Genomic DNA, 26,237 nt, shown 5'->3' with positions numbered 1-26,237 from the left:
TCTGGAAACTGCCAGAGATACAGCAGAGACTGCTGGGGGTGTGCTGCGATAGGCAGCACCCAGTGTGATGCTGGGAGCACCCTCAGCTCCCACTGCAGTCGCTGCAGAAAGGCAGAACCTGCTTTGTCACCCAAAACTCCTGTGTCCATCCAGTGGTTTTCAAACAGTTATGAATAAAATTAAAAACAGGGGGAAAGTTCATTTTCCCTTGCACTTATTCATTTTGTAAGAACTGTGCTTACATAGAGAGAACTTTTTCCAGAGAGGAGCAGAACTGTTTGCAAGGGTGCAACTTTTTGGTGAAAGTTCAGTATTACTCAGAAAAGTGTCTTACAAATCATCTTGACAGAGCTGGAGTTTACTGTGCAAGCTCTCAGTGACAGCAAAGGCAGGAGGATGTTTTAGCAATGGGAAGAAGGAGGAGCCACGATCCAATTTAGTAACTGAACTATGACCTGCAAGTTGATGAGTGGGTAATTGATGGAGGAAAGGCAACGTGCCTGCTCCAGAGCACCAGTACTTCCTATTAAGTAGGAAATGCTGGAGAAGAAAAGGTAAAAGCAATTGCAGAATATGACAGTGAGAAACCAGGTGGATTAGTTACTGAAGACTAGTAACACAAATAAATCCAGCATGTGCATTCATTCATCCCCTACTCCAAGGGTTCTGGGATGCTGCAGACATTGCACCCAGAGCAGCTCAACATTAAGTGTGAAATGAGGCAAATTCAGTTCTTACAGGGAGAAGACCACTGCTCTGACAGCACGTAAATCCCACAGACCAGAGCTGGAAATGCCAGGGTCATGAGAAAGTGAATTCAACACCACTGCAGAAGACTGCGATGGACTTTCGGCCAGCTCCTTACCACACCGTCAATCTGGGGCAGTGGCTAGACTCATGCAAAGGAAAGATCAGCTTGTTTTTATTTATTAAGGTGGAAGGAAATGCTTCCCTAAATAGGAACTACAGGAATGGGTACTGATGACATTTGCTCTGACCTCACTCATCCTCAGGAGATGTAAATACTGAATTTCACTCTTGACTGATGAACAAAACAAGCCTGAAAATCCCTCTGAGTTGTATGGGAAGGAAAGTGGTGGTGGTTGTTTTTTTTTTGTAACCAGAATAGAAAGAGGAAAAGCGACCAAATTCCTGAGAAAATGAACGTTCACCTAGAAAAGGCTGTTTTTAAACACTGGTTTGAGCCCAGCCTGCTCTCCACTCACCCATTCACCTCCCAAACGCCCTCCAGGTCCCCAATACAGGAACTGACTTTACAGTGACTTCAGGGCAGCAGGTCAAGGATCACAGGCAAGATCAGTCTCTTGCTAACTTTCTCCTACTCTTCAGCAGGCTAGTTTTCTACTATAGTGTCCCACACACTAGCTGCTAGCTTGCTTCCGAGTGAGCCAAAAATGGAGGAAAAAAAAAAAAAAGAGACAGTTTGGAGCAGGCTGGAGGCAGAAGATACTTGTCCTGAAGACCATCAGGGATTAAGGCAGCACATCTATGGCTCAAGCACTGTCTATTCAGCAAAACTTTAAAATTACACAAAATGGTCTATCAGTAAAATCCACAATTATTGCTAGCTTGCACGCCCAAAGTCGCTGCGTTTACCAGCCGTGGCTTAAACCTGACAATTTTACATGTCTGACAGCAGCAGATCTGCTGCTTGCAAACAGTCCTCAGCTTGCACTCAGAACCTTCTGCATCGATTTACAGATTTTAAAAAAGGGAGTAATTACACATGCCTCCGCAGCTAGAAGTACATACGAAGTAGCCCAGCTGTAGTATGAGCAGCCTGGTCACCGCAGAACAAAGCCAGTAACTGCAGGACAACAGGGCACGCTGGCAGAGGGAGAAGAAAGCAGAGAACAGTCATTAAACCACTTGGAGAATCATGACACATCTCATGCTGCCACCCACACAGCAGGCAAACAAAATAAAACAAACTATTAATGAAAAAGAACAGCTGATACTATAGTGACCTGACCACAGCTTGCACGGGACAGAGCAGCTGAGCCGTGCTCAAGGTCCCAGCTGCTGACCACGGCACCTCCAGCTCCTCCACCTCCACCAGTTTAATCTCCCAAGCTTTGGTCTCTCACACTCAGACCTGCCAGACTCAGCTCTAAACTCAATTGGTCCTACAGATTTCTCTACAGTCGAGCCTTGTGAGCACACACGCGTGCACACGTGTCCTTTGAAGATAAACACTGCTTATACCCAGTGAATCAGTGTAAGTCAGCCCAGCTCTGAGCACTACAGTGGAACAGTCTCATTTTCCAAAATGTCAGAGTAGGAGTCTGCAGCTCATTAGAGCCAGCTCCACCGCTGAAGGATGCAGTGTGGTAGCATGCCTCGAGGAATTAAGTAAGGCCAGTCCCAAATTTAGGGATTGGCTGAATATTCTGCTAATGTGTCTTAAATGCAATTTGTTAAAAATAAAGGGTTTCTTTTGATATGGCATACAGCACGTTGCATCATCTGGAGTGTGCGGCAAGACAGATGGTAAGAATAAGACAGAGCCTTCCCTTCACAGCATTTGTTACCATGTTAGGAGCCTCTTCAAATGAGTCTGTTTAATCAGTTTTACAGAGGATGTTTAAGGCAAGAGAAATTGAGAAGTAGACCAGGACTCCATTAACTAACATTTTAAAGGAGCTGACAGCACTAAGGATAGGCACACCGTAACAAGAAATCCACTGCAAGTCTTACAGCATTTTTGAATTATTGCTGTTAGTAATAGCTAACTTGCCAACCAGTTGCTGACACTTAGGATAGGACAGCAGGTTTCTGGCTTTGCAGGAATCCTGTAAGTCTCCTATTACCCCCCAATCATCTGCTTCATCACCACCAGCCCTAACTGCTCCTCCAAGTCAGTGCATCAAGGTAAACAACATCTTAAAAGCCACTCTGAACCAACGTTGCACACTTCTAACGTCAAACATCTCGGTCCTCAAAGAGCATCCCTGAAGAACAGCATACCACCACCACCACCACCTCACTCCCACCACTATCACATAAAGATTTGGCTGTCAACCTAAAAACGTTGGCAATTTTATGGCAGCAGCAAGATGACCAAATGCCAGCTCAAATCCACGAGCAATGGACGAGTGCAGTGACATTCGGTTCAGAATAATGAGTAGAGAAACTGCAATATATTATGTGGCAAAGCCAGCCAGCTTTTAGCTAATATTCTCCTGGAGTAAATAAAGCCAAGTCAGTCAACCTATAGAAACTGAGGAAGTGTATTTGAAGGAAACATCATCCCAAAGTTAAAAGCAATAAACGGCTAAAGCTCCCTATGAGCTTCTTTGCTCCTATATAGCCTGGAGCTCCAGATAGAGTGTCTGAGATAATTGCAAAAAGCTCCACTTTGCTGCTGGAGCTGCAGAAGCAAGGCAGAGCTCAGTGTGCCACCCGGCTTCCTGCTGGGGCTTTGGCTTGCCAGGGCTGACTGCGGTCCAAAAAAGCCAGAGGAGCATCCTGCTGAGCCAGCCCCACCACCCAGGAGAAGGCCCATGAAGATATAACCGCCTCTTGCAGTTGCTGTGGCCATACATCTGCAGCATTAAGGCAATAAAAGGCCATGCAATGCACTCTCCTTCTAACAGGTTCCCCTCCAAATTAACAAATGTCTCTAAGTACCAGGAAAGAAGCATCACCAGATTGCGGCAGAGCCAGTTCTGCATGTACAGAATGTGAAAATTGCAGTTCCTTGAAGATACCTGGGAAGCGCTGGAGGAGTGCAGAGAGGCTGCTTTAATTGCTTTAACCCACTGCTGCACTATCTGTAGCAGGTATTAGTTTCAAACAGTTTAAATCTGAGGCACAGTAGCTGTCCAAAGCTACTTGCAAGTTTATTGTAAACATGTCCTACTTCTCAGGCCTCTGCTTCAAGCAAGATAAACAGTGTGACAATTAAGCTACAACTTCTGTGCCAAAACAAGATAAACTGATTTTCTACTGAAGTTCTGCAGAACTATCCCAGACTCCGGGAAGAGCAGCCCGGGGCACAGGCAGAGAAGCGAGAGGGCTGCAGGCTCACGCTTCGTCAGCAGCTGGGGGGGAGATCTTCCCTCTTCCTTCAGGGAGGGATTCGGGACCCAGTGCTCGCAGCACAAGTCAGCTTCCACCCTGCAATACCCTGATGCAGGTGCCCGCACTCGGAGAAACCCGTGGACAGGCTGCTGATAGTCTTCTCCAGTGAGGCTTGGCTTTAAAAGCTTGGAGCAGTACTAAGTGAAGGGTTATCATGAAAGTAGAACTTTAAATTAAACCTCTGATGTAGCTTCGCATGGGAAAAGCCACACGCTGTATTAATTGATATGTGGCACCTAGACTGCTGGGAGAGTGACTCAACCGTCTGTCCAGCCAACTCCCAGGATGTTTGTGAAGACACCAGTGGCTCATGTTCAGCTCCCATCTGCCCTGCACAGGAGCTGGGCCGCAGCTCAGCAGCCACCTCCATCTTCTGCCAGACTTTCCAGGTACACCAGACAATCTGAATTCAAACTTGAGCAAACACTTTGTGTGTGAACCCAACCCCAGGTACAGTTCAAGGCACCTCAGGCCATTAGGCAGACTGAAGTTATGGGTGGGTCAAGACTAGAAGAAAACTTGAGTAATTTAACATGCTCCAAAAGTGCCCTGCTGTGTTTACAATTAAAATAGCACAGGAAAAAAATCCACTGTCCACAGAAAGGGGAAGAGATTTGTGATTGTTTCGTATGCCTTGAACCCCTTCTGGCCTTGAATCCTTCGGCCAGACACTGCATTCAACAGGTTAATGAGATGGAGAGCTGATCAAAGGACAGATGTTTATTCTCCCTTTAATTTCTGTTCAAGTCACAAATATTTATCTATAGAAGTCATAGCACTAATCCCATCTCCTTTCTAATTTTTAAGTTCAGCGATCAAAGTTGTGCAATATCTCGAAGACTGTATTTCAGTTTCAGTTACTGGTTTCTAAAGAATAATTAAAAAAAGCATTTTTCATAGGGGAAATTAAGAGAAAATGGGTATGTTCAAGTGAAAATTAAAAGGAACTTCAAAGTGAAACCAGGCAGCTTAATTTCACACCATCTATTTCTAAAAAGGATGACTGTAGGCAATCCCCTTTCAACAACTGCCAGAATGAGGACTTCAGTTTCCCAGAGAGGCATTTTGAAGCACTGCCTCCCCGACCTCCCCACCCACAGATACCCCCAGCCCCACAGCAGAGCAGGAGCTGCTGCAGAAACTCCTCTGCCTGCCCCCCACCCCTCCTCAAAAACAATCCCGAAAGTGATGAGCGAATCCCTCCTGTGTTCCCACCCGTTGGTGGCACAAGGAAAACGGAGGCTGTGACAGCCGAGGCACTTGCTCAGAAGGTGGCCCTGGGAAAGGGCTTTGTTTTGTTTTCCCCTGCCCTCCACCCCTCGCTGGCCCCAGCTGGAAACACACAGCTTTCGAGGTCTGACTTGATTATCAGAGCCCGCTTGCTCAGCTGCATGTCACTGCTAATGGCGTGAGCCCTGGACGGGACAAGTGCATCACTGAAATTTCACCTGATAAATAAATGAGGTTAAAATCCCGTGTACGGCGTGGTAAACATCTCCTAACTATTAGGAACCAAAGGAAAGAGTGTGACTGAGCTCCCTGAACAGTCAACACTGGCTGTTTCCACCTGTCTTGCTGCCAGGAGGATAGTTTGCTGCCAGGGGACATGCGGTACCTTTGCTGGACAGCTGCACCAGGATGACAGGCCACTGCTGTAATGGAGTATATTAAAATTCAGAGCTGTGAGTCAGACAAGCATGTGCAGGGTGTATTCAACAGCAAACCGCCCCTGGGTGCTGCAAGCATGTGGAGATGGCTCAAGCATCAAACCCGAGGCATTAGAGGGGCATTGAGGGCACGCTGCTCCTCGAGCCTGGGAGAGCTGAGGACCTGCAGAGTTTTCCAAACCGCTTGTCATATGCTCGTTTTCCCTCCTCTGCCTCCAAAGAAGTCAAAATTAGATTTCTCCAGAAGCAAAAGGCAAAACTTCCCCACATGAGGGCACTAATTAGGACGTTATCAGAAATGCCTTCTGAGGTGACCGTTCCCTCCTTCCCCCCCTCTCGGTGCATGCTGATCCCGGGGAGTTGTTTGTCTCCATTCTCCATTTGTCATCCTCACTCAAAGAGCACATGAGTCAGACTGTGCACCACAGATGCTGCTGGTAAGAGCACACTCCATTTGGGAATATTAGCAACCCTGCAGAACAAAGACAGCTAAAAAAATAAAACCCCATCCACTGACTCCCAATCAACTGTGCCAGTAAGTGCCTGGCAAATGTCACTGGCTTTACACTTAGTATAAACACCAATCTTTGGATGGTCCAGATTAACTCCTTGACTCCTGCAAGATCAGAAGCACACACCTTATAAAAGGGCAGCAGCCAAGCTGCACCTTCAGCATGGACCAACCAGTGCCTGTCCCAGGGATGCTCACTGTAGTTCTGTCCCAACAAATACCACAATGAGGAAAAAGGAGATATGTAACTCATTTTTGCACAGCAATCTTACAGAGGCTGGATTTTTGCTATGTATCATTTTCCAGAGCAACAAAAGCGAAGCAATTAGTATTCACGTGGACCAGTCACAGCAGAGAGCTTAAGCCCTGGCCAGCTGGAAGCTCGACCCCAGACACCAGCAGCTTTTTGCCGGAAAAGGGACCTGATGAGTTCAAGTAAAACAGCACCGACTGTAGGTGCTCTCACCACTGGTTTGGAACCAGTTTACCATAACAGAATTAAACTAGATAAAAGGAAACACTTAAGTGCATGTAAATAATCCCACTAAATAAAACTATGCATGATTAAAAAGCCATCAGCTTCAGTGCTGATAAACCTTGGCAAGCCCTGACTGCACTGTCGCCGTCTCACCACAGCTCTTGGCAGATCTTAATGCTCCTTTCAGGCACATCTGGAGAACCACACTATTACCTACAAAAAAAAACCCCAAACAACCCGGAAAACACACAGTGACCCAGTTCGGAGTGTACAACTTGTCTATTTTCAATACAAAACAGAGCCAGCTGCAGTGCAGACTGTCCTGACCAGAGGCAGAGTCCTCCTCCGGCGGCACACGGCGCCAGGCTCTGTGCAACGAGCTGTTCCTTCTGCATCAGCCTGTTCTGCTTGTGCCGAATTGCTCTTTGTAACACTCACAAACTGGTTTTGCAGAATCCTACAATTAGAACAGCGCCATGTATACAAATGCCACAGATTAAGGATCAAGAGTTCCTCTGCTCACAAGAGGTTTTGTTTTGTTTGTTTTTTAAAATCTACCAGATTGAGACTGATTTGCATGTAGTGCATTTTGAAGCCACGAATTTAAATGAAGAAACAGAGGAGTTTCCAACAAAAATGGTCAGCCTCTATACATACAGCTTCTATAGTGCTCAGACTCCATCAGCCTAAAGATCCACTGTGCAAAGCTGCTCGTTCTGGGTAGCAGCCAGCAGGAGAGGAAGGAAAATGTGCAAGAAACTGGGCAGTTCAGCTGGGCCATAGCTGCTGTTTTTATGATTTCTAAAGCTCCAGGACTTAAAATTATTTGAGGCTCATCCCTTATCACCACTGTATCTCATCTGTTCCTTCCAACACAGGAAACCAGTTATATAGCACTCACTGTGTGTCAACAGCTGGACAACACATCTGGAATATTAACCATTGTACTGGAGGTCTGAGTGTCCTGAAAAGGCCAATGTAACTGCAAAACTGCTGCAGGACTTGAGGCAACACCACCATAGAAAAGCAGTGAACTGCAGATCTTCATTTACCCACCTGCACTCCTAGCTCCCACCTTCCCTCCCCACGTGCTCTACTACAGCATCTCCTCCATTCTCTGCAAGCCAGGGGAGCTGGAGCTGCTACTGCTAACATCAGGTGTTGCAGCTGTGTTGACTGCATCTGAGATCAAGCCTGGCTCTAGCAAAGCCTGACCACAGGGGAGTGCAGAGAGCAGGCTGTCTGCAGACCAAGATCCGCTGCTGTTCTCCTGCCTGAGCAGGAGAGGGGCAGGAGGAAAGAGGAAAGATCAATTTTAAAGGAACACTTTTCTAATTAACAAAAACTCGCCAGCAAATCTCATGAGTTTGACATACAATCTCTCTCCATCAGAATCTAAACCAAGTATTTCTCCCATACATACTAATTTAACAGTGTAAAGGACTTGAAATCAACTTGCACTTTCTAAATCTGCAGCTCTGGGTCAGTGGAGGTGGCCACAGCAAGCAGCCAGATGCAGACATCGCTGGGTGTCAGGCACATAGTGGTGCCATATAAAGAAAACAGGATATAGTCTGGCTGAAAGGGGAATGGTGGGTGCATCCAGGTAAGCGGCAGAAGCATCTGTGCTGTGGCCTGACGTCCTTTACACAGACAGCAACCTTGGGCTCTGGGCAGCCTCCACATGAACCTCCGTCACAAGTGGTGAAAGTAGCAGTGTCCTGGTGAAAGGTATTAAAAGCTTATCTTTTAGACATAACATGATTAATTGTTAGTAAGATTTAGGTATATTGGAAAGGGGATGATGGATAAAATAGACATAAACCAGTCTCTACATGACTTAAGTCTTAAACATACAGAAGGGGATGTAAACATCTTGCTTTACAGATTTATACTAGTGTACCTCTGGAACAGGCTGTCGTGTTTCAGGACGCACTGAATGTTTGATCAGAGACTGAATCAGATTCACTGTTTTCATGCTGTTTTCTGCACCCTGCCAGACAGGACCGGGGCAGGCAGCAGGATTATCTTCCTACACGTAACTGTGTGCCTGAGAAGGAGCGCTCTCAAGGTGGGAGAGGTTTAGGCAGGTCATGGTGTGTGCAAACAAATCAAAGCACAGGCCAGGTATACTCTGAGGCAGCCTCCTCTGCTGTGCCCCACAGCACCTGGAGCTGACTTCCACTGCTCACCACTGCTGCTCTTGCAAAAGAGATCACCGCAGATCTGCAGACTTTCCTAGATGCCTGGAAACCAGGGTTTTGGTTTTGGCATCTTAATTCAATATTAGGAACAAGCACAGTGCCTGGCTGTTGAAACCAATGTGCACTGGTAAGCGACTAAGCATGCCACTTGGGTTTTGGCTCATCTCAGCAAGAGAAGTGTGGTTTGTTATTTCCTCTGGGCACAGCCTAACACTGCCACTGAACAGCTACTGCCCGACAAACCGCCCCATGGTCACCCGATAAACAACAGGAGCTCCTGTGGTCATCAGTGTGCACTGCCATCGCTGTCAGATCACTGGGCTAAGGCTCTACAGTTTTTATTTGGGGAAAAACAGCACTACCTGGGAAACAGCATCAACCACAAGGCAGATTCGATAGCAGCAGGTACGGTGCAAAAAAAAAATAAAAAAATAAAAAAAATCAAAGGTTAATGCATCACATGTCTGCACCGACAACATGTTTGTCACCTCTCCAGATCTATTACAGCCTTAGCAAGCTGAGATAGGCTAGGCACGTCCATGAACTTGAGCAGAATAAATTTACCATCAGCACAACCATGTGGTTAGTCTCCACTGTGCTGTACCTTTGTCTTGTAGGGACAAAATACAATTTGTTGGACTCACTTCCTATGTGGAGGATAGCTTGTGTCTACCCTCCAGCTATTTTCACCCTGTACTGATGAACACAAACAACTCTTAATTAAAAGCACTGGAGTTAAGTCTTCATCACATTTCAAAGGAGGCAAAACCAGGAATGTAGCACACTTGAGTCATACAGCAGGTTGTACAGCAGAGTGCCACCAAAAGTAACCCCACAGTTCTCATAGGTTTCCGTTCCAAATATTCAATATTTATGATAAATGTATCAACTGCTTTTGGCTTGTTTGGCAGCTGGACCCTTGGTTCAAGATTAGGTCAAACACACAGAAGCCTTTTGGTTACCTTCCTCCACCCCAAGCTTGGTACTATTTCTGTGCCTGCTTATATAGGACAGCCTTTCTTGCACAACAGCTTCGAGTCTTGAGAATTCGAGTTTTGCTGGATGTTTGTGGATCCCACCACCAGCTGTCACCTCTTTAGGAATGCAAAAAAAACCCACAACAAATTTGCAGTTAGAGTGCAAGTCTTTAAATCGGACACTTGCAAAAGCATGCAGAGCTAAGATCCTACAAAAATGTAAGAAGTGGGCTCTCAATGACAAACTAATTATAAATTTATCTTAATAGTGCATTAAACCCAACAACTTCTTTTGTAAAGATGAACGGCCCCAGGCCTGCTGAACTTACAGCAATACACAAATGCTTTTGTATATTCTGGCAGCAAAATATCTCTTTAAATTACCAGATATTTCAGGATCATGGAAAACAAAGCTCCCCATTTAATTTATGGCCTTGCTAACAATGTGGGAAACTCATTACAAGAAACAAACAACTGAGGTGTTGCTTGTCACCTCCCACCTATCCCAGCAAGCCCCTTCTTAAACTCCTTCTCAACTGCTTCTCCCCCCCCCCCCCCCCACCAGGGGAAGGTAAATAGCCCGAGGGTTGATCCAACCCAGCCCTGGGTCCTGCCTGGGGGCCAGCCAGCTCACACACCACGATGAGCACTCGCTGTACTGACAGGGACAGGATTTGTGCGAGCGGCACAGCTCCAGGGAGCGCAGCAAAGCTCTTCCCACAGCCCTTGGCTCCCACGGAGAGCGGAGTGTTGTACCTTGTCTGGCTTCAGCCGGCCCTGAAGCACACAACAGGACACAGGACAAAGCCTGCGAGCCCAAAACGCAACTTGCAGATGTAGCAGCTTGTAGACTAAAGAGCACAGAGTGGTTTGCGCAGACTCCTTAAATCATCATATTCCCGTTTCTTGTGAAATGACCTGCTGACATCATGACAATTTTAAGAGAGAACACAAGCAGGATCAGCATGGTTTCTGACATACTGCTTTGAGAGTTCTTAATACGTAAGAACATACTTTTATCAGCTCCAGAAGAGAAAACAGCTGCCTAAGATGCAACTAACTCAAGCTTTCCACCAAAATCATCCACATAAACAGCATAAATATGAAAAACATTTGAAGGCCAAACTCATGTATCAATTTGCAGAATTAAGCTGCCTGCTCACATTGCCCTTCACAGAGTGTGTGCAGGACCGGAGTACTCGGCCTGTGTGGCCCCCAGATCCGGATACCGGGAGCTCAGGGCTCCACGTCAGGGCAGTGAGAGCAATACACAACCACAGTAAAAAGCTATTTCTCAGGCCCTTCCTGGAACTCCATCAAACTAAACGGCCTGTTGATTTAGCTGCTGGTGCAAAGTCGAGCGGAGCCAACCACCAATAGACAGCCCTGGCGCTGAACCGAGCTTTAGCAACGGTTGCAGTTCTGAGTTTTTTTTTTTTTTTTTTTTCCTCTGCTTGGAACCACGTAAATAGCATTTCTGTTTGCCATTAATCCGTTCATGCTTGCGCTTCCCAGAGTAACCACTGCTGGGAACAGACTTGTGTGTCTTCAGATGCCCAGGGCTTCCCCACCACGCTGACCTGCCAGCCCCGCAGAATGCAAAAAAGCCGCCAGCCCAAGAAAAAAAGCGGTGGTGTCACTGGCAGGACAACAGGCAAAGCAGAGGCATCGAGGTTATGCTGGAGGAACACAGAAGAAATTGCTGCGGAAAACGGGAGCGAGATGACAATGTCTGGATGTGGATAATCCTTCCACAAACTTTGTGACATAGGTTTGTAATGCTAATGACTATAAAGAAATTCAATAGGCCTTTCTGTGAAGCCTCTGGAAACCAGAGATGCTCAGTGATAGGAGTTTCACTTGGGATTTCAGCCAGTGGAGATGGCACGCTGCAGGCGTAAGCTAGTATATTCATCACTAAAATACTACAGTAGGCACAGAAATAGCTGGAAACGTTAAGGAACATTGTCTTTCTACTCCCGCTGACCATTTTAATTGCCAGGTGAAGTATTAAGGCAAAGCGCACTGAAAAATTACATTTATACCTCTTAATTTCCATGTAATATTAGGAAGGAGAAGTGGTTTGAACGAACCACATTATTACACCCTCTGAACACCTGAGACTGGAGCAAGCCCTGATAACAATAGGAAGGGAGGTGTGAGGATTAACAGAGACAATTAGCTGCACATCACCTACAAACCTCATTAATTCTGCTGTTTGTTAGGGGGAAGAAAAATAAAGCAGTTTGTTATTACAAGAGAGAAATCAAACAGCAGAAATGCAGCCGTGTTTTCTGAAGTGCAAGTTTCATACTTAGGAGTTCTGGAAAAGGATGCTGGCATGGCACACAGGCAAAAGCTGTTGAAAGAAACAGGGTGTTTAGACTAGGGTGGAGGGACACTGCATACCTGGGAAGAAACCCACGATTACCACCCGGCTCCATCAAAGCCAGGAGCATTGGGCTGAGGCTCAAACAGAATCAATTCAGCTTTGATTAAAAAAACCTGACAGCCAAGGGCACTGCATCCTGGAACAGTTTTCATACAAACTGCTACGGTATATGCACAGGCTTCCTAAAGACGAGCAGGATTTGGTCTGTGAAGCAGTTATCAGAGGCCCCGGGTGGCACGGCCGTAGCAGGGGTGGCTGCCACCACGTGCCAACCAGACACCAGCAGGTTTCGGGTGCTCAGCCCAGCTCAGCTAGTGACACATGAGGAGCATTAGTAACGCAACTGAGGACTAACTGAGTCACTCAACCACAGGAGACTCACCGAGTTCCCCACATCTTCTGCCCCTGCCCTCCCATCGTGGGAATGGCAAGGGAGGAGATGCCGAGGAGGGCCGAGCCGGGCAGACCGATGACCTTCCGAGCTGGGTAACTGTGCAAGATGATTCACACAGCCCCAGCCGTGTGAACGGCCTGCAAGCACTTCGCTGCTCTTCCCCATCCAACAGTAAATACTGGACCTAAGCCATTTTATTTCTCCTGGGGAGACTCCCAGCGTTGTTTTGGCACCAAGACAACGGAGCGGCCGTTCCCATTCGCCAGCTGTGGCAGTTTGCTCCAACCCATCTCAGGCTCTCAGCTCACCTCCCACCCTGCTGCATTTCAGGGTCCCTGAGGGACCATGACTACCCTTTTTGCCCAAGGTCCAAGCTCTCCAAAACCAACTGTGCTCCTTAAACTGAACTTGTTGGGCCTGTGAACCCTATTTTCAAGCCATTCTTACCCCGTAATGCATTTCCCAGATGCGATGCTCAAATGGCAACCGGCTAGAAACCCATTCTGGTGAAGACAGCTGTGAAATCCAGCACCTGACTGTGGGAAAGCTGAAGTCATTTCCCCAAAGCAAGTGAAAACAAAGAGGTGTCAACTCATTTGGAGAATGAATAGCAACATCCATACCAAGACGGATGGACTAAAGGCAGCATCAGATCTCAGAGCGATGGGAAGAGATCCCACCAGCAAAAATAAATGCACTGTGTGTATCCCCATCCGATTCATGCAGCTACTCCTTCACGGCAATTGCAGCATTTCAGTCATATCCATCTCAAGTATTTCACATCACTTCAAGCTATAATAGAGCAGATTTTTGGTGCTGATTGCACTCATTCAAGATGACCATGGGAGATGAGGGTAGATGGCCCTGTCTTGGACACTGAACCTGAACCCCTGCAACAGTTCTCCCCTCTCCTTTTTTCCACGATTCAGCCAAAGAGCAAGATATCCTTGGATTGACACATCAGCTTTGAGAAGGTGAGAAAAGCGGGTGCTATTAACAGGCATAACGTACTGGGTGCTCCCAGGATGCAACCTCTCCCCTTCTCTGGTCTCCCAGAGGTCTGCGACCGTCCCCCCCGAAGAGCTGCATGCATGTCTTCAGGGTACCCAAAAATGCACAGCCCTATAAAAGCAGTCCTTGCTGTGCGAGGGAGACAGTATCACGTCAAGCTGACCCCAGAGCAGCGAGGCAGACAGGTACACGAAGGGGCTCGGCTCTGTAAAGCCATGCAGCGTGACACGGCTGGAGGGCAGCCAGGAGCAGAGGAGCCGGGAGTGCATTCAGATGAGACCTACAGCGCTGATAAATTTGCTGCAGAAGAATGTTTTAGGGGTGACTCCTGATTGTGACAGAGATATCGAATAATTGTTTGGCAGTGGTCGATAAAGCAAATCTATTCTGCTGAACCTAAACATCCAACTAAGCAAGCCCTGACCCTGAATTTTTGAGGCAAAGGTGTTTAACGTTAAGAGTCTTGTGTCTCTCCTCTGTGTACAGAGGAAGATTCAAAATCAGGCTATAGATAGTGCATGGAAAATTGGCAGAAGGCGTGTTCATATTGCCAAATTTAGTCCAATACAGATTTAACACTGAAGGTGTCAAGATGTGCAAGGAAAGGAGAAAAGTGGGCGGGAAAAAAAAAAACCAAAACAAAAAAACAGGTTACAAACAATCACAGCATCTCAAAGTACCTCTTAGGAGACTGAAATCTGAACAAGGCCACTGGAGAGAGAGAACCGGGGTGTTGCCCCAGATCTTTTTTTTACATATTAAACTGGGATTATCTCATTTATACTAAAAAAGTCATACAGAGACTGCCACGATCTCAGATTTTCCCTTGCCTATCTGCACACTGCTGATTGTGTCTGATTAAAAATGCAGAAGAGTTTTGCACATGCTGCAAAATTTAAATTCTCAGAAAAGCATTTTGAATACATAGGAGGGAAGGAAAGCTGGTTTGTAAGTTCATGTATAGAAGAGGTAGAGAGACACTGAAGAATGGTCACCAACAAATTACAGACTGGGGAAAAATGTGATAACTCAGCTGTCAGCCAGGGACAGGAGAGGGACCTTCTGAGAAATCAGGTGTCGTTAAGTGGTGCTGGATGAGCATCTAAGAAAATGCTGTTTCAAATGCAATTCAACTTTGAGCAGCAGCTGCTGCATTTAGATGTGGGTTGGTGTTTTGTTTTTTTTTTTTTAAATTAACACTAGAGACAGAGCACAAATTCACCTGTCAGCTTGACTCTGAGAGCACCAACCTCGGGAAGGTAGCAGGGCAGCCTGATTTTGTCCAGCCTTCCTCCAAGATTACAGTGTTCCCCAGCACACTTTCTGAGCAAAGGTTGCTTTAATGCCTGCCTCGGAGAACAGTTAGTCATGTCTAGTGCTGCAGAGACACACATTATAGTTAAAAAATAAGTGGGTCCTCTGAGTAAGTCACTCTCACCCTCCGTGTCAGAGCTGCACAGTGAGCAAGGAGAGCCTTGAGGCAAAACCACAGACCCGAAGACTGCAGCCCAGGTTCCTACAGCAGCTCTGCCACAGTTTTCCTGCATGACCTTGGGAAAACAACTGACCTTCTTTTCCTGCCAGGCCACTGTAAATTTTAACAAAGCACTTAAACACAGACAGAAAACAGCATTTGTCACCGAGGAGACAGGATTCTTGTCGATGCTGATAAAGCTGTAAATGTGCTTGCACAAGGATCAGCAGCTAACCAAAAGAAATCCTTTGCACAATGCAGAAGTTAACTATTATTCCTCTATGGATCACCTGTTGCAAGATCTCATGTGACACTGCAAAAAGTACTGAGATTATTTTAAATCATTAAAAAAACACCAAATATTTCATAAGATAGCTCCCTACTAACAGTGAGTGTAACTAACAAAAAAACCTGCTCAAGAAAACCTAAAGGTTTGAATTACAGCTTCTCTCAAAAGCCCACATAACATGTTTGCAGACTGTGTAACTATTTTTGCTGGACACAAGGTTTTACTACAAAAGATGAACAACTTCCACTACAGCTGCTCCAACACACAACCATGACATAAAAGCCCCCAGCCCTGCATCAGAGCCATCCCCCACTCCAACCAAGGGCAGCAGCAGCTCCTTCAGCTGCAGACAATCAAACCCTGCAGGGTACAAGCCCAAAAATCTGAATTTCTGCCCTCTGAGCTAATCTGCTTTGCTTTTAAAAGGAACCAGGCTTTTTGGGGACTGTCCCAAAACACTTGCTGTTATTCCTTGTGCCAAAGCATGACAAGCTTTGGTCATTCTTGACAGATCTGAGCTTCCCAAAGCCAACCCCACCAGCTCCACCACAGCAGCATTAACAATGTGCTAGGATGAAGGCTTTCATCCTAGCAAACATTTTGTGCTGTCTAGTTCATGTGCGATAGTTCAGAAAAAAAGAAAAAGATTTCTTTTACAGCTTGAAGAGTTTGGATGCTTAGCTGCTGTCCCACAAAAAAATAGCAGTTATTTTGGTTTTAGCCACTTTCCTTGAAGAGTGAAAGAAAAATTAAGAGGAGCAGGACTGGTTTGCAGAGGCAAAGATTTGCAAAAGTACGTTACGTGACTCATGTATGTTGTTTTTTTTTTTTTTTCCTCCACACTGAAACCAATGAGAAGGGGCAGCAAGTGTTCAGCATGCTAAGGAATCGTTTCCTTTTGTTTCAGGGGCTGGCTGCAACAGGATTAAAATTGGCAGTGTGAGCCCTTCGCAACTGTTCTGCAGCTCTCCTCATCTCCAGTTTCAAAGTCAGGCACTAAAATGTGTGTATTGCGGATCTTCAGCAATCTCCACGCTCTGCATCGATCGCAGTGCAGTGGGTGTGACTTTGGCAGAAGTGCCGTCTTTTACTGCAACAGGGAAAGGAAAAGGAGAGAAATTACTGGCAGCGCGGGCCACTCCTGTTGGCAGGGCTTTGCAGCCGTAGCAATACTTTATAAGGAAATTTCTTGGATGAAACTGCCTATCCTCATGTTACTGAGGGGGTTTTTTTGTATCCTGTTGCAGATGCTCTGCAAAGTTATTCTTAGCAGGTATTTTGTATAGAACCAAAGCCATCCCCAGGCTGGGGACTATCTGCAGAAACACCAAAACAGATTTGAGATCTGCTGAGGAAATAAAGCATCCCTTCAGGTCAGAGCTACTGAAGCCAAGACCAGAAGAAGCAAAGACAAGTCCCAGGAGATTTGGGTTTAAGAAGCTCTTAGTACAGATGATGTAATACAGTTAGATCAGGCTTTGTCCAACCTTTGGCTGTTATCGGTCAGAGACCTGCTGGTACGCTTCCAAATGCTGAGAATCGATTATGTTTCATCATCAGGCTACAGTAACATTCAAATGGGAGGCTTCCAAGGAAAGTTCAGGTTCTTCATTTGTTTGTACTGGGGGTGCCTGCTTCTTCCAGATCAATGATTTACTGCACCTGGCACCATCCTGGCCATGTCCTCACAGTTACACAGAACACCCAGATTAATAAAAACCTACTTATGTCTAGTTTTTAAAAAGATGAAGAATTCCAACGCTGCTGTCTTGGTGCCTCCAGCCCAGGTTGGAGTTGAACTAAGTTCAGAATTATATCAAAGGCACTGAGGAATGGGATGAACTGTCTGTGTTTTGAGGCTGGTTTGTTTTCCCCTCAAAGGTTGGTCTGACCTGGGGGATATGAATTGCCCATTTCCATCAGATAGTTATCAACAATAAATCAAGCTGACGAAGGCAACAGGTAGAAAGCTGAGATGCACTTCACACTTAGAAGCAGGGCACCCACACTAATTGCTGACTAATTTGTCTCTTACTAGACACTTTTGAACAGACATTTTCCCCATGGCCTTGTACAGCTGGGAACGTGTCATAGTAACATTCTGAGTCTCTCTGGGCTGGACTGGCAGAAAAGCTGAATTCTAAGGAAAAAACAGCTCACGTATTAGCTCCGGTGTACACAGAGCAGAGGAGAAACCCAAAACAGAGGAAAGTTCTCCAGTCCAAGCTGCCATCAAGAATTTAAAAAAAGCAACTTTCCTTTAATATTTTTAGCTGAAATAGCTGAGTGCCTAACAAGCAAACTGCAACTGCCTTTACTCAATCAAATGGCATTTGGGGATTCCAGATTAATTCCAGTGAACTACAGCAACAAGCAACTGAAAGTTGCCAATATTAATTTTATTAAAATAAGTATGAACAAGATGTAAAATGCCAGAGGGTAGGGGCTGTATGTACAACTAATAAAGGTGTCTGGTAGCTTAAGTGACCTGGAGACAGTTCTGCGATTCAAAATTTAAACAAATACTAAACAAATGAGCTGGTGCAGAGGAGCAGAGGAATGCTGGCCTCAGGGCTGAGGAATGCAAGCCTGTCCAGACGGCAGCAAGAGAGCAGCTGTATGTGCACCCTGTGCTGGGATGGGAAACCAGCTGGAATATGTAAAGTTAGTGCTGTTTAGGCACTTTTACATATATCTATACTTAGAAAGACCGGATAAAGAAAAGCAAGCCTGTTTAATGACAATATGCCTATGCAATTCTGTTCCACAACTTGAAAGCGCAAATTCAACGAGATTCAGATAAGAGATTGAGGGGTTTCACACTAGAAAGTTAGAAATCAATTACAGAAACAATTGACAGTTGGATTATTCACCTAAATTCCCTGCACCCTCTCAGCGATTTGCATTTCAAACAGACCAAAATTCACAGCAGGACAGATCATTTCCCCATCTTGTCTACAAGTTCACACAGGACTGAATTGTTCTTCCAGTTAGCCCACAACCAGGGCTTCCTATCTCACCAGAAAATAAAAAGGTTTAGTTTAAAAATCAGAGTAAGCATTTTTGCGCATCGATAGAAAAGTGCTTAGGCAGCTCTAAACTTCAAAGAATTTATTACAAGCCAGTGAAACCTGGTTTAGCACAGGACAGCTCCAAGGCTCACTGACTGCATGTGGTACCATGAGCAGTGCTAAAGCACCATGTTTTTTTAAAAAAACAAACCCAAATCCAGCATTTAAATGACCTGCACCGCACCGTAGATGCCACCATACCATCTCATTAAACAGTGATGGGTAATGTCTTGCACATCTGTCAGCATCTCACACACCAAAACAAATGTCAGGTTTGCTCAGTCATGTGTGACAAACTCCGTCAGCTCCTGGGCCAGCAGATGACAACATCGAGCACCGCCGGGTTGCATACAATACTGTCAAACAATGAAACCCCAGCTCTGCAGCTGACAACAGCCATAAGGATATGTTCATGTTTACCTAGAGTTTAGGTGTGTCAAACGGAAGGCTGATTTAATTATCCTGGCTGTTTGCCAGTTTGGCAAAGGCAGGACAGAGCACTGGCTTGCCTGAACTTCGGGGACCCCCTTTTTCCTTCCCAGATCTCCAATGCTCCTCAGCCACAGCTCTTCCAAAAAACCCCAATTGTTATCTCGGGCCAAGGCGCAAGAAAATAGGAAACCAGGCTCTGTTTACTGCTAGCTGTTTGGAGGAAAACCCATGGGGGCTGTCGCTGCTGAAGGTTAGCTCGGTGCGCAGGTGGAGCATGTGGGAGGGCAGGAAGGACAAAAACCAGAGCCAGTAAGAACTGACTCAGCAACGCTCACCCCCTTCATTATCTCAGATCTTAGAGCAGAAATGTTAAAATACACTTTCAAAATGAGAAGGCGAGCTGGAGATGGTTTATATAATGCTGCTGGAAGCAGGCAGACGTTTTAACTCATGCAAGTCAGCAAGAGCACGGATGTGTTGGGAAGCTGCAGATGAAACAGCGTACCGCGAGTCATCAGCAGTAATTGGGGGCTGCAATAAGGCGTTAACTCGCAGAGCACATTTCAGGGCACCTTAGTGCAGGAGGAGGCTGAAGGACAGCCTTCCCACCCAGGAAGGCACGAGATCACAGCCCGCATGATGGGGAGAGTCCCACCCCTCACTGCAAGGGCAAAGGACAAAGTCTTTCTCCTGGCTATCAACATCAGCTTGAACACTACAGCTTTACAGACACCACAGGGTACAGTGTGTTACTGTTTCCCCTCAAAACAGCTTAAAAAAAAAAAATCTTTAAAGAATTAACTATGCCCCAAAACAAATAATACTCAGTAAAACAGGAGTAACATTGCAACTTAAGAAATACAGACTTTTTTCTCTTTTGGGTAAGGACTAGAAACATCAAAGCTGGCAGCTGCTGGTATAAATAGAGAGGCCACCAGGGCCGGCTGAAGGGCCACCATGAAGAAAACTGACAAAAAACTCCACTGTACTTGTTTTTCCATTATCTAATATTAGGCCATGTAGGTATTTATGAACCATTCTGCAGTGCATTCAAGCTAATTCCCAGAAAATCACGTGCCTGCTCAGTGAATTTAAGATTAGGAAGCTTTCCAATGTTTTCTTGAGAAGAGATGTGATCACCATGCTGTACTAACAGCAGTTTGAAAATCTGCCTTGTTGGTTGGCTGCCAGATACTGACCCAACAAGCATCTTATTAAGCCTCCAGTCATCTCTTCCCAGCTATTTGTGTCAAACTGTGTGCTCTGAGGCTTGAAGAGTCTAAAGCAACTTCAGACCGGGGGCTGAAGCACCGATATTAGTTACAGATCCACATTATAAAACATCTGAAGAAATATTAAGTGCTCAGAAATTAGTGCTGATATAACAAGTACATGACAAGTGTCTCTCTCGTCTACAGCTGCAAGAATAAGTTAGTAGTCATCAGACCTGACTGAGAGGCTCATTTAATTTCTGTGTTAAAAAAGAAAGAGTAAAAATGCCACAGACATTTCTAGCCACCTTGGACAATCAGTTGTGATCAATTCCCACCTCCTTCAGCCTGGGACACGAAGGGCATGAGTCACACGAGCCACTGAACAGGGCAACAGCTCTGTCCAGATCTGACAGCCTGATGGGGAAAGGCACTGGGCCACTGTACCCTCTAACCCTTCTCTTCCCTGGGATGCACACTCACAGTGCTCAGAAACCAAAAAATGCCTGTTAAGTCTGTGTAATAATGTTTTATTTAATAGAATCCAGGTAGAAGCCTGCATGGACAACCCTGCAGTGAGAGGGACAAAAGCTACTGGCCATTAAGTTCCTTATTTGAACAGCATTAGCTCTTCATGCAGCCTGCCTCTTCCTACTGTTCCACTTCTGGGCAGCTGCTAAGTGCAAAAAGCACCCAGGCTGGGCTGATTAGCTATCTTCAAGGAGAAAAATCATGCCTAGAGGGCAAGGCAGCTGAAAGCTACCCAAAAGCCTTGCTACAAATTTTTGTATGAAACAGTACCTTATTTAGACAATTTGAAAAATGTTACAGAGGGACACTATGGCTGGGAATCTGCATAATGGGCGTCTACATCTTGCTTACCTAACAGGAGAAAAATCCTGTCTGTCAGTAAGTCTAGACTGTGGTGTTGAATCCAGGGGACTGAGGAATCTCCTGGCCAGAAATAACACCCGGCGCAGGGCAGGGTGCTGCCATCTGCCGACACCCACCGCTGGGATGGCGAGGCAGCAGAAACCTCGCTTTTTGTAGGTATCTCGGGATCAGGACTGCTCTGAGGAGCTAGGCTCAGCGCTCAGAGCAGCAAGAAAAGCCATCCTCCTCCTTGCAAAGCCTAAACTGACTATTCCGAGTGCTCCGGGGAGACCTGCAAGGACTCGTGTCCCCTGAAGTGCCTCGCTCCACTGTGCTGGCTGGACTGCACTGCTAGCCGTATCTGCAATTCAAGCAATAGAGTAGTGTGACAGCCTCTTTGATTAAAATGCATATACACTATTTAATATTAAAAGGCCTCAGCATAGCAGCTTTCAAATTTAAAATACTCCAAAGGCTTAGGTGGCTTAACAGAGACCTCTGCAGTTCAGACCAGCTCACTGCAGGCAGTTAATCCAGATGCAGTTTTTTCCCACCAAACTGGATTTTAGAAGATACGATACCCGAAAGGCTCTAAGCTGTGTATTTAACCACCGTTTCCACCTCTCAAAGCCTTGCTGTGACACACACAGACACGGAACCACTGGCTTTGCAGTCACACAGATCTCAACTCTTCAGAGTGACTGCAGCACACCAGCAATGGTTTGTCATCTGACCAACTTCTCCTCCTGCCCCAAAGCAGCATCCACCTGACCTGCTTCTCCCCAAAACCCCAGCAGGGATGTCACACGCCTCCCCAAACCAGGGAGGTTTGAAACACGCGCTCAGCCTCCAGCTCCTTCGATTCCAACGGGTGCACTAACAGAAGCAAGCAGTGTTCCTCCTCCTCTTTGAAATACAGCACCCTTGATCTAAAGATAATCCATCTCTAGGACAACAGAACTATGTGAGCAAGATACTCTATTCTCAGCTATGGGTTTTATCATCTCACCAAGCTTAAGTTCCTTTACCTTGCTGGTATTTCACACATGGGACAGGAAATATAGGATTTCACAAAAGGACTGCTGATGCACGAAGAGACTTTTGAGGCTCCACGGAAAGCACTCATGCCAGGCATTACGCTATGGAGATGGAGGTGACCAGAGAAAGGGGACACCAACACTCATGTACCACAATCCGTATCCCCTGTGAAATTTCGAGCTACTGAGTGTTCCAATCAGCAACAGATATAATTTCTTTAAAGCCTACTAAAAAGTATTACATAGAAGCAGCTGCACTTAAAAGTCAGCATCTGGTGACCAGCAGGGCAATGACAGACAAATGGGATGTAGTTAGACCCAACTGCATCGTGTCACACGTGGTGCCACAGATCTGCCATCCGTACGGCAGACGAGGTTTGAGACCTCGGCAGAAAAAGATACGTGGTGACAAGGTTGTGTGAAAAACTGCAGAAACTATTTTGGAAAAAGAAGCGGTGGAAATACTGGTGAAATGCTGTATCTAGCAAGTGCAGACCAAAACACCACGCTTGATCTCACCGTCACTTCCTTCAAGCACACTGAAGTTTACTTGTCCAACGTGGCCCATCTTTTACGCAGTGAGGCTTACCAGCAGGTGAACTATAGCTACAGGCATCATTCCAGTTTAAATCAAATTTAAATCTTGTATTTGGGGGCATACAGGGAAAATACCAACAAGATGGAAAAACTAGTCTAAAACTTTCAGAACAGTACTATTGATTTATTCTGTGCTCTGAGATCACACAAACCTCTAGGGCAATTTAAAACAGCGCAACTGATATTTAACTTATTTCTTCCATAGAAAAGTCATGAGGCTTTAATCACCATGCTGCTTCATTAACTGGAGATTACTAATTACAGGATTTGTTAGTCAGCACTACCAGACAATGTTCTAGTGTTGATTATTTATACAGAGAAAATTGGAACTGATGAGTTAATAATTTTAACGGAATACGAGGTGATTTGCAAGAGCTGTCCTCAGCAGAATTGACAAAAATCGTTATGGTTGTCACATACTTCCAGAAAGTAACAGCTTCTGGGGGATCAATGTGAAGCCAAAGGTGAGAGAAAACAGCACAGGGCCAGTGAGGCACACACCTTAAATCATGTGTTGAACCTCCTGCCTCTACCCTTGACCACTCTGCTTAGAGGGCTGGGAGAAGACAGGGTATCTGCAGCATCTAATATTCCAGCACAGAGCAGAACTGCTATTATACAGAATGAAAAAACCATCATTTGCAGTTATCTCCTGTTCATCTGCTGCTGGTTAACACACACATATGTTCCAGCAAAGGCTAGATAAAAAAGGAAACTGAACTTCATCATCCAGCTACAGCAGTTAAAGCCTGCTGCTTCCCTTGGCTCCCAAAAAGAACAAAGGCTCCCACACACACCTCACGCCTTCTGACTAAGAGGGAAATGTCTTCTTTGGAATCTGTAGATCTTCTTCCATAATTAAGGAGGTGGATTACTGTTACATAACGAGCAGAATGTTGCTCCACGTGGGCAGCGAGTAATCACCAGCCTTTGTCTCAGACAGGCAGGAGCACGGAGGGTCAAATCAGAAGAGCACCTTGGAAGAGCTAACGTAGCTGGGCAAACACCACAACAGCATTATCTGCTGCGGCATTTCCCCACTGCAGCAGGTAAAAATCAACTATCAGTGGAAGGTAAATTCATAATGAAACAATACTGCAAATTTCACAAGGGTCGAGTTCTTCTTACTCACCTTCTTACTGCAGTGGAGCAGTTTCGGCTACTGTCTCGTAGGGCGCGTGTGCTGCCGGGGATCCCGGCTACGATTCCTTCTGGAAAGGAAACCGGAATTCAGGAGATCCGTCACTGATATACTGAACAGATGGTGCATTATTAATGAAGTTATAATTTGAAATAATAGATTTTACTCCACTGACTGCAATTTTATCACAGCAATATTTACTTCAATAATTAGTGCAACAAGGCAGGCACCGCGTTGACTGCAGTTGTCTGGTTTTACTGATATCAATTTTCCATAGCAAAGAACACCATGTCCCAGGTATGTTTTGCAACTAACATTTATTTGTTTGAGTTTTATAGTCTTTCTAAGCACATCTTTATTTTGTTGCATACAAAACACACACACATTGTCAGGGAACCCATTTTCATTTGTTTTTATAAATAACACACATGACCTGGAGGTCATGCTGTGTATTTCAGACACTGAATGTGAATGTGTGGCATCTGAAACTGGAGATAACTAATACTTCAACCACTGGATGAGAGTTCACTTAAATATTCTGCTCTAGATTTCACTGCAGTCTTAACTACGGGACTACAGTCAACAGATGTTGAGCTTTAGTCCCCCATAGTGGGAGAGGGAGAGGTGTTTGCACCTTTGTATTTTCGGAGGGGAAGGCTGTAGAGCAGTGTTTTAGCAAAGAAGCCAGCTCAACACATACTGCCAAGTTTAGTTTTCAAGAAACAAGCACAAAAAAAAAATTGTTTAGGAATAAGCTGGCCTTAAGAAAGCATTAAAAACACCCTGAGAAAAAACAAGTCACGTTTCGCTTTCTCACATGTCGGGATGCTCCCCTGCGCACCACGTTACATGGCTCCGCAGGACGTCCTCCTTCCTGCTTACCAGTAAGACATTGCTCAACCCTCCTCCGGTCAGCCCAACTTACCACACTGAAGTCAAAGCTGTTGTAAGCGAGAGCTATGGATTAATTCCAAGAATCCATCTGAGCTGAAATCCAACCCTTGTTTTCTCCACTTACTGTCTGAACACAAACAATTTTTTCTTTTTTTCTTTTTAAAGGAGTAAAACCCACGTCATTTACTCTCCGCTGGGTTTTAGGCCATGGCTTGCCTTGCCCCTTTCACCTCCATCTTCCTCTGATTTCAGTAAATCAAAGGGTAAGGAACAGCCCTCTTGCCAAAACAATCATTTTTAAATCAAGTTTTTCTTTTTTTTTTTTTGAGACTAGCAATTCTCATACTATATTCCAAACAGGAGTGGCGAATGTCGGCTCTCCACACAAATACGAGGGTGAGAGCAAGAGAAAAAGCCTTGCTATGAAACAGAAGAACCTGTGTTAGGTTAGGAGACCAAGAGGCCAAAAAGGAGCACAAGGTAAAAGCGCAAACGCTTTCAACACCGAGCAAATGGCACAAGGTTTGTGGTTGGCCTCCGATGGGCTCCCAGCCCACCACCACTGATCCATCCCTCCAGGATCAGCAGGCCACTTGCTGCTTTCTCACATTCCCCCTGCTTGAGGGAAGCTTTCCACAGTGTGGGCCACACGCTCGGGCCAAGGCAGCCCCTGGGCCCCGGCGAGGCTTTGGCCGGAGCAGAGCCGCGCTGGGGAGGGCAGGTGGAGAGGAGCCCACGCCTTCCTCCCAGCCCCAAATAGCACATGCCAAAGCTGGGGCCTCGCTCATCCCGATCATTCCTGCTCAGGCAGCACGGGCCTGCCTGATCCCCGGTCAGAATTCAGTAATAAACCCAAAGGGACTGAAATGCAGGGGCTTTTGTCGATCGAGTGGCACAGCCCTCCCAAAATACGGCATGGGAGAGAGGCGAGGAGCATGCACAGGGCTGTGGAGCTGAAAAATAGCACCTGAAAGGTCCTGCAGGTAAGAAAGGCCACCAGGAACATGGGAAAACAAGTCGTGAGGAGCAGTGCTTTCCAGGACCCCTTGCTCTGCCTCCAAGGAGGCATTTCCATCACACCGAGCTGCAGCTCCTGCCTCTCCCTGCAGGACCAGTAATAAGCCTCTACAGAAAGGGGGTGCGATGGGCAGTCTGGAGCAATTTCAGCCCTCAGTAGGTCAATACGCTCTTCAGCCCTTTCCATACAGGAAATTTTGAAAAGGAAATAAGTTAAGATTACTTTCCCAATCTCCTGCTAATTGCTGAAAAAGATGAATTTGCCCCCATAAATCACAAGGTGCACTGAGCCAGCCTTCAGCTGCAATCCCCACTCCATTGCCTCCCAACTCTTCCAGCTATACATGATTTCATAGCATGAGAAAATAATTACAGCTTCTAAATTGCAAACAGATTTAAATAGTAAGTAGCTTGGCCCCGTGAAGTATGTGCAGTTGTTTAAGTGCCTCTGGTGCTCTGTAAG

General features: G+C 45.9%; 1 protein-coding gene across 5 annotated transcripts in view; it reads right to left on the bottom strand.

Annotated features, from left to right (window-relative positions):
• Positions 1–26,237, bottom strand: part of GNG7 (G protein subunit gamma 7) — a 78,986-nt gene that overhangs the window by 29,852 nt on the left and 22,897 nt on the right. For 3 of the 5 annotated variants that reach the window (XM_042794441.1, XM_042794445.1, XM_042794442.1), the window contains one exon: positions 23,855–23,933. The exons of 1 other annotated variant lie outside the window; for it this stretch is intronic. The gene's annotated coding sequence lies outside the window, so the exon portion shown is untranslated. The remainder of the gene's footprint in view (positions 1–23,854; positions 23,934–26,237) is intronic. One more of the 5 variants, XM_042794443.1, reaches the window with a different exon arrangement.

Source organism: Tyto alba, unplaced genomic scaffold, assembly GCF_018691265.1.
Source record: "Tyto alba isolate M040663 unplaced genomic scaffold, T.alba_DEE_v4.0 Super-Scaffold_20000042, whole genome shotgun sequence".
In the NCBI taxonomy this organism is placed as follows: domain Eukaryota; kingdom Metazoa; phylum Chordata; class Aves; order Strigiformes; family Tytonidae; genus Tyto; species Tyto alba.
The sequence above is the reverse complement of the archived record's forward strand: the minus strand, read 5'-3'. Positions and strand labels throughout refer to the sequence as shown.